The 14,201-nt window shown below is 41.0% G+C and overlaps 1 pseudogene; it reads right to left on the bottom strand.

Annotated features, from left to right (window-relative positions):
- Window positions 1-336: 336 nt before the first annotated feature.
- Window positions 337-2,342, bottom strand: LOC101104793 (ATP synthase subunit beta, mitochondrial-like; annotated as a pseudogene).
- Between the last annotated feature and the right edge of the window lie 11,859 nt (window positions 2,343-14,201).

Genomic DNA, 14,201 nt, shown 5'->3' with positions numbered 1-14,201 from the left:
TTGTTTTGCAATATAATACATTCCATAAAAATTTAATGTGCCCAATTCAGTGGTTTTGAGTATGCTCACAAGGTTTTACAACCATCACTACCTAATTCCAGAACATTTTGTCATTCCCTCCAAAAAATCTCCATGTCTATTAACAGTCATTCTCCATTTCCCTCTCCCTCCAGTCCTTGGCAACCACTAGAAACCCTTAACACTCTTCAGACAGAATACAACATCTTTAAAATAGCCTCTAAAGTGGCCCAGAGAGAAAACTGTGATTTTTGGATTAGGGGCAAAGAGAGGGACAGTTGGAGGAAGAGTGCTTAGTTTGCTGAAAGGACGCCCTCACTAGTGCTCTTCAGAGAGCTTATCAGCTTTTGCCACAGCTTCTTCAGTCGGTCGCACCATATAGAGGCCCATTCTGGGAGATGGTCATATTCATCTGCCAAAATCTGCTGGTATCCTTTGATGACCCCCTTCAAGGTACCAGTTTCTGCATATGACAGGTAAAGACCTCGGCCACTTGGAATGACTGAGACAAGAAAAGCTGTATTTTCAATGCACAGGACACAGTTAACTTTTCTTCAGAAAGTTCATCCATACCCAAGACAGCAATGATGTAATGAGGGATTTGTTATCTTATAAATAGTGGCCCACTCCAGTATTCTTGCCTGGAGAATTCCATGTTCAGAGGAGCCTGGCAGGCTGCGATTCATGGGGTTGCAAAGAATTGGACACGACTGAGTGACTAACACACACAGGATCATTTGCATGGAAACAATTAATAGTTGGGAATAATGTAAAGTGCTTACCACACTACCTGGAATATGTTGAGGTTTCAATAAATTCTACCTATTATCATAACTGGGTTTCCCCAGTGACTCAGAAGTAAAGAATCCATCTGCAATGTGGGAGATGCAGGTTTGATCACTGGGTCAGGAAGATCTCCTGGAGAAGGCAATAGCATACTATTCCAGTATTCTTGCCTGGGAAATCCCATGGATAGGGGATCCTAGCGGGCTACAGTCCTCGGGGTCACAATAGAGTCAGACATGACTTAGCAACTAAGCAGTAATAACAACAGTATCTTTTGCACCCCAGAGGCAACATCATAATGCTCATTGCCAACAATGGGATTTATGATGCAAGAGGTGGAGTCCAGAGAATCCATAGCTGGATAGACGCCCAGCTCAGCAATAACATGAGACAGCACAGTGGTGTGCGTCCACATGGGCAAAAGTAGTGGCAGGGACAGGGCCAGTCAAGTAATCAGCAGGCATGTAGATAGCCTTAGAGATGTGATAGATCCCTTTTGGGTGGTGGTGGTTCTTCCCTGCGTGGTACCCGTGTCAGTGGCCAGGGTAGGCTGATAACCCACAGCAGAAGGGCTTCTGCCCAATAAAGCCAATACCTCTGAGCCAGCCTGGGTGAAACAAAAGATGGTATCAATAAGCAACAATACATCTTGACCTTCTTGGTCCCTGAAGTATTCAGCTACAGTCAGCATAGTCAGAGTTGCCCAAACTCGAGTACCAGGCAGTTCATTCATTTGATCATATATCAGTGCTACCTTGGAGGTAGAATTTTTTAAGTTGATATCACCAGACTCACTCATTTCATGGAATAAGTCATTATCCTCTTGCATCCTGTCACCAACACCAGCAAGCGCAGAGTACCCACCACAGGCTTAACAACGTTGTTGATTAACTCTATGACCAGTACTGTCTTGCCAATTCCAGCACCAACAAAGTGCTCAGTTTTGCCACCTTTGGCATAGGGAGCCAGCAGATCCAGTCTTTATACCAGAAACCAGAATTTCCTGCTCAACACTCATCTCCATGAATTAAGAAGCTTCAGCACAAATGGCAACAATTTGTTTGGTTTTGATGGGACCCCTCTCATCAAAGGTTCTCCAGTGACATTCACAAATCTACCCAAGGTCTCAGGGCCAACAGGAATTTTGATTGATGTACCAGAATCCAGGACATTCTGGCCTCTAACCATGTTTCCATACCCATGGCAATGGTCCTTATTGTTCTCTCACTCAAAGACTGGGCCATCTCCAAAACCAGCTTGGTCTCCCTGCCTTGCACTTCCAGGCATTTAGGGATGGGTGGCAGCTTCTCCCAAAATTGGACATTTACCACTGGTCCAATGACAGCCACCATGTGCCCAGTGGTGGTACGTGCCTTTGGCAATGGAAGTGTTTGATCAGCATAGTCTCTGACAGCCTGGAGCACTACTGAGGTGACCCTCAGAAAGAGCTGGGCTTGTGGTAGCAGTGCTGAAGGGCTGAGTCCCCACAAGGACCCTGAGGCTCAGGTAGCAGCCACACAACCCATAAGTCCAAGCATAGCAGTGCCTGGGTGGAGACTACTTATCTATTAATTTCTATCTCTATGAATTTCCCTATTTTAGACATTTCAGATAAGTGAAATCACATAATATGTAGACTTTTGTGTCTGACTTTTTTCACTTAGTATGTTTTCAAGGCCCATCTATATTACAGCATGTATCAATGGTTCAATCCTTTCTATCACTGAATAACACACTGTATGGCTATACTGCTTTGTATATTCACTGTATGGATGTATCATTTTGTTTATTCGTTCATCAACTGATAGATATTTGCAGCCTCTACTTTTGGTCTAGTATTATAATGCCACTATGAACATTTGTGTATAAGTTTTTGTGTTGATGTTTTCAGTTCTCCTGGATATTTGCCTCTGAATGATATTCCTACTTTCTCCACTTATTAGTCAATACTTGTCATTATCTGTCTTTTTGATTGTAGCCATCCTAGTAGATACAAAATGGTATCTCATTGTGATTTTGATTTTCATTTATCTAATAACTAATCATGTTGGACATCTTTTCATGAGCTTTCTGCCCATTTGCACATCTTTTCCAGAGTAGTTTCTATTCAAATTCATTTTTTTTGGATTATTTGTCTTTTATCCTTGAATTATGTATTGTTTATAGACACTGAATATAATCTCTTAGCAGATATATGATTTGCAAGTATTTGCAAGTATTTTCTCTATCCTCTGAGTTGTCTTTTACTTTCTTGATGGCATCCTTTGAAGTATGAAAATTTTAAATTTTGATGAAGTCCAATGTTTTTTTGTGTATGTTTTGTGTATGTTTGTGTATGTTTGGTGATCCTAAAAAATGATTATATAGTCCAGATCACAGAAACTTACACCTATGCTTTCTTTTACTGTTTTAGCTCTTACATTGAGGTCTGTAATCCATTTCCACTTAATTCTGTATATGCTTTAAGGTAAGGGGTTCAACTTCATTCATTCCATGTGAATATCTAGTTGTCTTAGCACCCTTTGTGGAAGATAATTCTTTACACATTGAATTGTTTGGGCACCCTTGTTCTTTGACAAAAACGTAAGAGTTTCTTTCTCTCCCATCAGTTCTATCCCATTGATCAGTATGTCTTTTGTTATGCCAAAATCACACTGTCTTGATTACTGTAGATCTATAGAAAGTCTTCAGATCAGGAAGTATGAGTCTTCTAACTTTGTTCTTTCTGAAGATTGTTTTGGCTATTTTGGATCCTTTGGTTTCCATATAGATTTAGGAACAGCTTGTTAATATCTGGATAGAAAAGGCAGCTGAGATTTTAATAGAATATGTCACATCTGTAAATCAGTTTGGAGGAGTTTGCTCTCTTAACAACCTTACATCTTCTGATCCATGAACATGGGATTGACTTGTTTATTTAGGTCTTTAATTTCTTTCAATAATGTTTTGTATTTTCCACTTTATAAACCTTCCACTTTTTCTATTTCTCTGCAAACAAATGAAAGACTGATGGAATTTATTTTTTAGTTAACACATGAGAGAAGTCTTTCATATTTGTAAGATAGAATGAGTGAGGCAGAAAGACAGATGCAGGGGGAGACTAAGAGTGAGGCTAGAGCTATTGTGGTGAATCTCAAGCTCAGTGCTTGGGCACCTGACAATGTCAAGGTAAAGCGAGACTATTTTGGTGCCACAAAGGCAGAGTGCAAGCTTTAGGCTGCAAGTATCCAGCTCTGACAGTAAGAGTCGGAGTGAGGCAAGGAAGGCCTTTCACACACTTCAAATATCCCTCATGGTTCGTCCTTTCAACAGTAATCTCTCAGGGGAATGTTAATATTTCCATGAACTTCTCTGTTCTGTAATCACCTGAATTCTGTCACAAATAATACGGGATGGGAATGTTTCCTCCAGTTCTTCATGACCTGCCAAGCTGCCAAAGGACATTGATGCCAAAAGTCCTCATTTAATCAGCAAATACCAGTCCAAGAATGGCCCGCCTTTCACTTCAGTGTGCTCTGGCAAAGGCAAGGAAGACAAAAGTAACTGGGGAAAAAATAGCAGCAGGGACTCACTTGAATCTGAAACTGAGTTGTGGAAAAAAAAAACAAACAGAAATCCCCTTGGAAAGAATGGGAAAGAATCCACATAAAAGATTTTATTGCTTATGACAAACTCCTGTTGCTCACATAAATTTTTCTAGAAAGCATGCTCATATGATAAATATGCAATATATATGTGTGTGTTTACACACACATACATACACACATGCACACACAACCTGACTTATTGACTAGGCTGCATTTATAGTGTGCTCCCAAGAAGAAAATGTTTACTTCAGTCTAAATATCTTTAAATGCAAATGGAAAAACAATTTCAGGAATCAGTTTTTCTGAAGTGGACTCTCAGTCCCTCACTATTTCATTCGGGATAATTCTACAGTCATAAACTAGAGCAGATATTTATATTTAATGTAATTTACAGATGTTTTACTTCTCAGCCTACCACGATCTTTTTGCTACCACTCTTTTAAGGACTGGTGCTTCATAAAATACTCAAGATATTTTATATTTATTACATCATTTATCTTCCCAGTCTTCTTGGGATTAGATAAAAAAGAGGGCAGACAAGGTGAGAAGCAGGTTTATTCTCCCCATTATACAGATGAGAAAACTGACATGCAGAAGGAAATGGACTTTCATTCATTCATCAGTTATTTATTGAGAGCCCTTAGGCTCTGCCTCTAGATGCCACGGTTATAGTAAACTGTTTTGACCCCTCTTCTTGTGAATTTTAGTCTTATGGATTGCTGTTTTCAAAAGCAAATCCGATCATGTGGCATCTCTGTTTAAGTTGTTTTTGGAGTTTTCCACAGATTTTAGAATAAAGACTAAAAAACTCATCCTGCTTGCCGTGTTTACATGGGCCTACCTCATATCGACTAATACTAGCCTCATCTAAGGTCTGCCTGCATACCCACTACTACTTAAATGTTTTTATTTTTTGAAAGAATATGTTTATTAGTTGTAGTTTTTATTTTTTATCAAAGTTTAAAAGTATTTACTTCAAAGAATTGATATTTTAATAGTCTTATTATAAAGAATACCAGTCTCCTTTTTGCCCAGACTCATTCACTTTAAAGTCTTCAGTCAATTCTTTTGATATTTATTTCCTTATCTCTCAACAGCATTTGTGTATTGCTACTTCTCCACTTTTTATTGTTAAGCACTGTCTGTTGACTTCATACTGAGGGATATTTTATCCCCATGCCTGGCTCCATATACATTTTGTTCCCACCACTACAGGCTATCAGGAGTTCTCATTCTAAATCCAGATTTTATAATCAAAAGCAGACTTTATGTGCTCTAAACTACAGCATAATGTTATATTTATTTGTTCCTGGTTCAGACATATCTAAGTAGAAGGCTCAGTTCAGGGAGCAGGAGGCCGAGAGGGGGAAGGAATGTGAAAGACTATTTAGACTAGTTAAAGACTAGTTTAACGGCTTTTTTCACCAGAAGGAACCTTAGGGACCATTTCTTCCTCTCTCTTAACTTCAGAAATATTGTTACCTAGGTTCATGGTCACGTGGCAAGTGGATGACAGAGGACCAGCAGGTGGTTCTCCTCACTGTTTCTAGTGCTCTTTGACACTTGCCGTGCTGTAAACAAACTTTTTCTTGGCTGTGCTGGGTCTTTGTTGCTGCTCGAGCTTTCCTCTACTTTGTGGCGAGCTGCGCTACTCTGCAGGTGCAGTGCACAGCCTTCTTATTGCGATGGCTTCTCTTATTGCAGAGCATGGGCTCTAGGGCACGCAGGCTTCAGTAGTTAGGATGTGCGGGCTCAGTATTTGCAGCTCCCAGGCTCTAGAGCACAGGCTCAATAATCGTGGTAGATGGGCTTAGTTGCTCCCCAGCGTGTGGGGTCTTCCAGGACCAGGGATCAACCTTGCGTCTCCTGCATTAGTAAGCAGATTCTATAGCTCTGAGCCACCAGGAAAGCCCTATAACCAAACTTTTAATTAAGATGAATTTAGGACTGGTCTTGGAGTATCAGGAAATTTAAGCTGTTTGCTTCTGTGCGTGTGTGTGCTTAGTCGTGTCGGACTCTTTGCAACCCCAAGGACTGTAGCCCACCAGGCTCCTCTGTCTGTCTGCCTAACAGTCAATAAATGCTTTTGTTTCGTTTCAGATATTAGACCTTGCTCTCAGCTGGGAACCTGGGGCCTCTGTATACCTTGCAGAAGCTGCCAAAGGCTGCTGAACCTCTGGTTTGCTCTTTTCTTCAGTTTTATTCTTCCCCAGAAAAAGAATAAAATTAGTTTCAGAAATGTTGGGAGAAGACATTATATATTTAACACTATGGGAAAAATCATGGCAACTTGAGTTCATCTTTCATTCATCACTCTGAGAATATTCAGTTTAGGGGGAAGAGATAACTAAATACCTGCATATCCTTATAACCAGTCCTGTAATGAAGTCAGAAAACAAACCTGTTGGCAAGATAGAGAAACAGTGGAAACAGTGTCAGACTTTATTTTGGGGGGCTCCAAAATCACTGCAGATGGTGATTGCAGCCATGAAATTAAAAGACGCTTACTCCTTGGAAGAAAAGTTATGACCAACCTAGATAGTATATTCAAAAGCAGAGACATTACTTTGCCAACTAAGGTCTGTCTAGTCAAGGATATGGTTTTTCCAGTGGTCATGTATGGATGTGAGAGTTGGACTGTGAAGAAGGCTGAGCGCCGAAGAATTGATGCTTTTGAACTGTGGTGTTGGAGAAGACTCTTGAGAGTCCCTTGGACTGCAAGGAGATCCAACCAGTCCATTCTAAAGGAGATCAACCATGGGATTTCTTTGGAAGGAATGATGCTAAAGCTGAAACTCCAGTACTTTGGCCACCTCATGCGGAGAGTTGACTCACTGGAAAAGACTGTGATGCTGGGAGGGATTGGGGGCAGGAGGAGAAGGGGACGACCGAGGATGAGATGGCTGGATAGCATCCCTGACTTGATGGATGTGAGTCTGAGTGAACTCTGGGAGTTGGTGATGGACAGGGAGGCCTGGCGTGCTGCGATTCATGGGGTCGCAAAGAGTCAGACACGACTGAGCAACTGAACTGAACTGAACTCAACTGAACTGTAATGAAGTCAGAAAACAAACCTGTTGGCAAGAAAATGCATCTTTAGGGGTGACTGCTCATCTCTTCCTGCACCTCTAGGTCAAGTGTTACCATCGCTGTTTGAGATTCTACTGTATCCTGTCTTCTTAAACACCACTGGACTCAAAATTTTCCACTCTCACTATTGTTTCAAATACTTCATTGCTCAATAAAGGGTGACAAAGAAGAAAGATGGGATTAAAGGGAGTACTGAGAGGGGAGGAAAGAGACAGGAAATATTAGATTAGCATCTGAATGGTCAGGCCACTCAAGATGGCCGCTCTCTTGCTCCCTGTACATCCCCTGCTTGACCAGTCCCTGCTTCATTAACATCCTACTTACCTGTCTGACCTTTCCTCATAATCACAGAGCCTAATCAGTACTTGCCCTCAGGTCCAGCAAGTGATGGTTCTAATCTTTATATCAGAACCATCTCCATTATGATAGCAGTGAAGGGCATCTTGCTCTGTGGGCTTCCCTGTAACTGACTGCCAACCTGACTGTCAATTCCACTTGTAACTGCAAACATGCACACACTACCCTCCCTATCCTCCCACCCCCACTCCACCATGGAGCAAAGCCTACTGCCATGTTTTACCTGCCATCAGCCACACACAGTGAGATGTTATTCCAGGACCTTGCTTCATGCATGTAAGATTGCCCCATCCATTAAACCATTGATGTCTCTGTCACTGACTCCAGGCTCTTTATTTCATCTTGAGGATAAGCAAGTATAGGGCTTGCAGGCTTGTGGGATGTAGCCCAACAGCACCCAAATTATCTTAGACCTTTCACTAGTCACTTAGTAAATGCTATTCAATTGAATAATGGTGATAGTCTTGTAAGGTAATAACCATTATTCTGCTTCATAGATGAGGAAGTGGAGGCTCAAAGAGGTTAAATTGTCCACCATTGCACAGCTGCGTTACTCAAGTAGACTTTAGTCAAGCTTTCCTTGGCTCCATAGCCTATCCTTTTTTTGTTATTGGTGTTGCATTATTGACTATGATGGTGGTAGTTTAATCACTAAGTCCTATCTGACTCTTGTGACCCCAAGGACTCTGTCCATGGGATTTCCCAGGCAAGAATACTGGAGAGGCTTGCCATTTCCTTCTCTAGAGGATATTTCCAACCCAGGGATCAAATCCAGGTCTCCTGCATTGCAGGCAAATTCTTTACCATTGAGTCACCAGGGAAGCTCTTTATTGATTATACAGGGCTGCTAAACAAATTACCACCACACTCAGTTGGCTTAAAGCAACAAAAATTTATTATCTCACAAGTTCTATGAGTCAAGAATCTGGGTGCAGCTAGACTGGGTGCTTCTGACTCAGGGTGTCTCCCAAAGCTGCAGTCAAGGTTTGGGCGGGGGGCTGCCAGTATATCCAGGCTCACCCAAGTGGCTGTTGGTAGGTCTCATTGGCTGTTGGCAGGAGACATACATTTTTCCATGGGGACCTCCCCACCAGGGCAGCTCACAGCATAGCAGCTGGCTTCTCCAGGGTGAGTAATTGAGAGTGAGAGCAAACACTGGAGACTGAAGCCAGTGTCTTTTTATAACTTATCTTGAGATAACATGCCATCACTGCTACTATGTTCTTGTCTGTAGAAATGAGTCAGCAAGTCCAACCAATGATGCTATGAAAGTAGTGTTCAATACGCCAGCAAATTTGGAAAACTCAGCCATAGCCACAGGACTGGAAAAGGTCAGTTTTCATTCCAGTCCCAAAGAAAGGCAACGCCAAAGAATGCTCAAACTACTGCACAATTGCACTCATCTCACACGCTAGTGAAGTTATGCTCAAAATTCTCCAAGCCAGGCTTCAAAAGTACATGAACCATGAACCTCCAGATGTTCAAGCTAGTTTTAGAAAAGGCAGAGGAACCAGAGATCAAATTATCAACATTCATTGGATCATCAAAAAAGCAAGAGAGTTCCAGAAAAACATCTATTTCTGCTTTATTGACTATGCCAAAGCCTTTGACTGTGTGGATCACCACAGACTGTGGAAAATTCAAGAGATGGGAATACCAGACCACCTGACCTTCCTCTTGAGAAACCTGTATGCAGGTCAAGAAGCAACAGTTAGAACTGGACATGGAACAACAGACTGGTTCCAAATAGGAAAAGGAGAACGTCAAGGCTGTATGTTGTTACTCTGCTTATTTAACTTATATGCAGAGTACATCATGAGAAATGCTGGGGTGGAAGAAGCACAAGCTGGGATCAAGATTGCCGGGAGAAATATCAATAATCTCAGATATGCAGATGACGCCACCCTTATGGCAGAAAATGAAGAATACTTAACCAAAAAAAAAAAAAAAAAAGAATACTTAACCACCCTCTTGATGAAGGTGAAAGAGGAGAGTGAAGAAGTTCGCCTAAAGCTCAACATTCAGAAAACTGAGGTCATGGCATCCGGTCCCATCACTTCATAGCAAATAGATGGAGAAATAATAGAAACAGTGACAGATTTTATTTTGGAGGGCTCCAAAATCACTGCAGATGGTGATTGCAGCCATGAAATTAAAAGATGCTTACTCCTTGGAAGAAAAGCTATGACCAACCTAGACAGTATATTAAAAAGCAGAGACATTACTTTGCCAACAAAGGTCCATCTAGTCAAGGCTATCGTTTTTCCAGTAGTCATGTATGGATGTGAGAGTTGGACTATAAAGAAAGCAGAGCACCAAAGAATTGATGCTTTTGAACTGTGGTGTTGAAGAAGAGTCTTGAGAGGCCCTTGGACTGCAAGGAGATCCAACCAGTCCGTCCTAAAGGAAATCAGTCCTGAATATTCATTGGAAGGACTGATGCTGAAGCTGAACCTGAAACTCCAATACTTTGGCCACCTGATGTGAAGAGCTGACTCATTTGAAAAGACCCTGATGCTGGCAAAGATTGAAGGCAGGAGGAGAAGGGGGCAACAGAGGATGAGATGGTTGGATGGCATCACCGACTCAGTGGACATGAATTTGAGTAAACTCTGGGAGTTGGTGATGGACAGGGAGGCCTGGTATGCTGCAGTCCATGGGGTCTCAAAGAGTCAGACAAGACTGAGTGACTGAACTGATGATCAAGTAGAGGGGGGTTATACAAAGACACGAACACCACAAAGTAGAGGTCATTGGGCGTCCAGTAGAAATCATCTCTCTGAGCTTGATTTTAAGTCCTAAGATATTCTTTGCTTTACAAAAATTATTTATATTTAAACTTCCGCTTAAGTAAAAGCAAACATTCTATCTGTGTTTAGCATCTCTCATGAACTTTTCTTTATTGTAAATTTTTTAGGAAAGAATTTGAGAGAAGTTACATGCAACTTTAAAACAGGCAGTTCAATGATTGAAAGAATGTAGTTCTGTTAGTATGTGTGTATGTATGTGGATATATATGTGTAGACATATATATATATATAAATATTAAAATGTTCTTGTCATGCTGGTTGCAATTTTTAAACTATAAGAATAAAATAAAGAGAGTGATAAATAACAGTGATAAGCAGCATCTGGCACAATGTCCATTACTTTTACACAAGTATTATTTTGCAAAGATTTATATATTGTGCAATTTGGATGAGAACCAAAAGAAATATCTTTGTGGGCCCCTGATCCATGCTATGTGAGCATCTGTTCCCTTCTAAGTAATATCTAATTAATGTTCAGAATTAGCTAAGAATGCTTACTGAATATATACTAGGAACAGAGTCCAGTCCTTCATTCTGGTGAGCAGTTGGTAAAGTTTCTTTTTTTTATTCCTGAAATACCTGAAGCTCCAAGGCCCTAATGGGAAAAGGCAAGATGGATAGACAGCAGGTCACTTGAACAAGGCCCTAGGGTCCCAGAGACCTCACTTCAAAAGTCTCCTCTTCCGCTGGAGGTTCGTGGGCAAATGGTCTCGTCTGAACCAACACCCACCCACCTGAGAGGCAGCTGTGAGAAGAGGCAATGTAGTCAGGTGGCTTAGGCTCCATGCGCTCAGTCCATGTCTGAAAGCCAGACTGGGTTCATCTCCTGGCTCTACCACTTAGCTATGGAAAAGCCCTTAACCTCTCTGCTCCACTCCACCATCTGAAAAGTAGCCATATGATGGCACCTACATCATTGTACTGTTGGGAAAATTATGTGCATTAATATGTGCAAAGCTCTTGGAATACTTGGCATTTCAGAAGTGTTAAGCCAAGGACGAATGAAGTCATTTGTGTAAAAGTCCTATCCCAGCACCTGGCATAAGGTAAGAAAATTAATAAATTTTTAAACATTTAATTTCTTCATCTACAATATGGGCATATTAATGCCTATCTTATAGAGTTCTATTTTTTCTGGGTAGTAGAAATATTAAAAAAAAATTTTTATTGAAGTATAATTTACAGTGTTATGTTAACTTCATGTATACAGCACAATGATTCTTTTCCCATATAAGTTATTACAGGATACTGAGTATAGTTCACTGTGCTATACAGTAGGTCCTTGTTGATTATCTATTTTATATACAGTAGTGTGTATATGTTATACCCAAATTCCTGATTTACCACTCCCTTCCACCTTTCCCCTTTGGTAACCATAGCTTATTTTTCTATGTCTGTGAGTCTGTTTCTATTTTGTAAATAAATTAATTTGTATCACTGTTTTAGATTCCGCATGTACGTGATATCATATGGTACTTGCCTTTGTCTGTCTTATTTCTCTTAGTATGATAATCTTTAGGTCCATCCATGTAGCTGTAAATGGCATTATTTCATTCTTTTTTATGGCTTAGTATAGCGTTCACTTATAGAGTTCTTATGAACATAAAATTATATGTGTGTGTGTGTTGTGTGTGTGTGTGTATGAAAGTTGCTCTGTCATGTTTGACTCTTTGCGACCCAGGACTATAACCTGCCTAGCTCCCCTGTGCATGGGATTCTTGAGGCAAGAATACTGGAGTGAGTTTCCATTTCCTTCTCCAGAGGATATTCCCAACCAGGGATCAAACCTGGGTCTTCTGCATAGGCAGATGGATTCTTTACCATCTGAGCCACCAGGTAAACCATATGTATGGGTTGTATACATATGTGTGTGTATATGTATATATATAACATCTAATGGTTTGTGATCCAACTAAGGTCTTAGTGGAAATGAAAGTCACTCAGTCGTGTCTGATTCTTTGTGATCCCATGGACTATATACTCCATGGAATTTTCCAGGTCAGAATACTGGAGTGGGTAGCCTATCCCTCCTCCAGGTGATCTTCCCAACCCAGGGATCAAACCCAGGTCTCCTGCACTGCAGGCAGATTCTTTACCAACTGAGATATCAGGGAAGCCCCAAGGACTTAGGAAATGGCAGCTATTATTATTAGGTATATTCACAAAAAATTACAGAGCTGCCAATATGTGGGAGTTGGGGATGTCAAATAATTCAGTGCAAAACCTCTCTCAAGCCAGGAAGGAGGTAAATCTCTTAGCTATAAGGGGTGTTGTGCTCCAAGATGACTAAAAGATTTCCTTTTAGCTTGGGTAGTGCTTTCTGGAGTTCCTTTGGGGCAGCATACGTACAGGGAATTTTAAGTCTGAGAATGGTTTCTTCTGGTTTCTGCTTGGTATTTTAATAGGCATATTAAGTTTCTTATCTACGTCTTTTTTGTGTTTTTAATAACATCCCTTTGTGGTTGCAGACTGAGTGCAGAAAGAATGTATTAGAAGGAGCTAGTAGAGATAAATGCCGTCCACACACTGAGAGTCTGGAGCTCTGGGATCACTGGGTTCCAGACAGAGGGACTGGCTGTCAACCCCATGAGCTGTTTCTGGAGGGCCTGGCTCATGGTGTGATGAGAAGGGAAGGCTTGGGGGCACCCAAAGAAAGGCCTGCTGAAATTCTTTTGTCTGCTTTCTCAAGGACTACCACTGTGCCTTAGCCCCTCTCTTGAGAACCCCACTCAAGAACACTTGATGTCTCGAACTTCTCTTTCCAGGCAGAGAGGAATATTTCGTAGGTAGCACCAGCTTGGGTAGAAAAGAATGCATTTCTCAAAAACATAACCCTGTCTATGACCCTGCTAATGATAACCACAAACCAAGGGGAAAGAAAAGCAATTTAAAGCTAGTTCTGGGAAGCAGATCGCCCCCTGACCTCCTCCCCAGAGCCAGAGCTCTGAGTATCAGACTGAAGGCAAACACACCACAAACAAGACAGTGGGAGACACCGCTTCATGACTAATTGGCTTTAAGAACACAGAATAAAGGGAAAATATATAAACAACTCTTGAGCTTTGAAAATAAATACTACTAAGGACCATGGATTGCTCATGTAATTTCGTTTTTATTAGAAATACCAAACTCCATGACCGTCTCTGTCCCACCCTAATGTAGAGTTCATTAGGGGTGTATCATCTCTAATGATAATCTTCAACTATATTAGAAATTTTATTTGTTTTTCTGGTCCCTCTTTCATTTCTTCTTACCTGGAAGCTTCAGAGAAGTCTCGTCAGAGTTCACTTGGCAATATTTTATGGATCTTAAATCCAGTAAATTTCATAGAAGTCCTAACTTTCATCACCTTTCAAATGGTATTAACTTGGCTTTAAACTCCTAAGAGGATCTCAAAGGATAAGTTCCTGCTATCTGTTATCAACTCCCTGTTTGGGGATTAGTCCTGTGTTTTCATGTGGGATAGAAACATATCCGGATAATTCTCCTGAGCTTCACTTGTTGAAATGTGACATTTGTCCTATCATTTAATTATGGCTTAGCTCCCAGAAAG

Source organism: Ovis aries, chromosome 1, assembly GCF_016772045.2.
Source record: "Ovis aries strain OAR_USU_Benz2616 breed Rambouillet chromosome 1, ARS-UI_Ramb_v3.0, whole genome shotgun sequence".
NCBI classification, from domain to species: Eukaryota; Metazoa; Chordata; class Mammalia; order Artiodactyla; family Bovidae; genus Ovis; species Ovis aries.
Note: the sequence above shows the minus strand (reverse complement) of the source record. Positions and strands in the feature narration are given on the sequence as shown.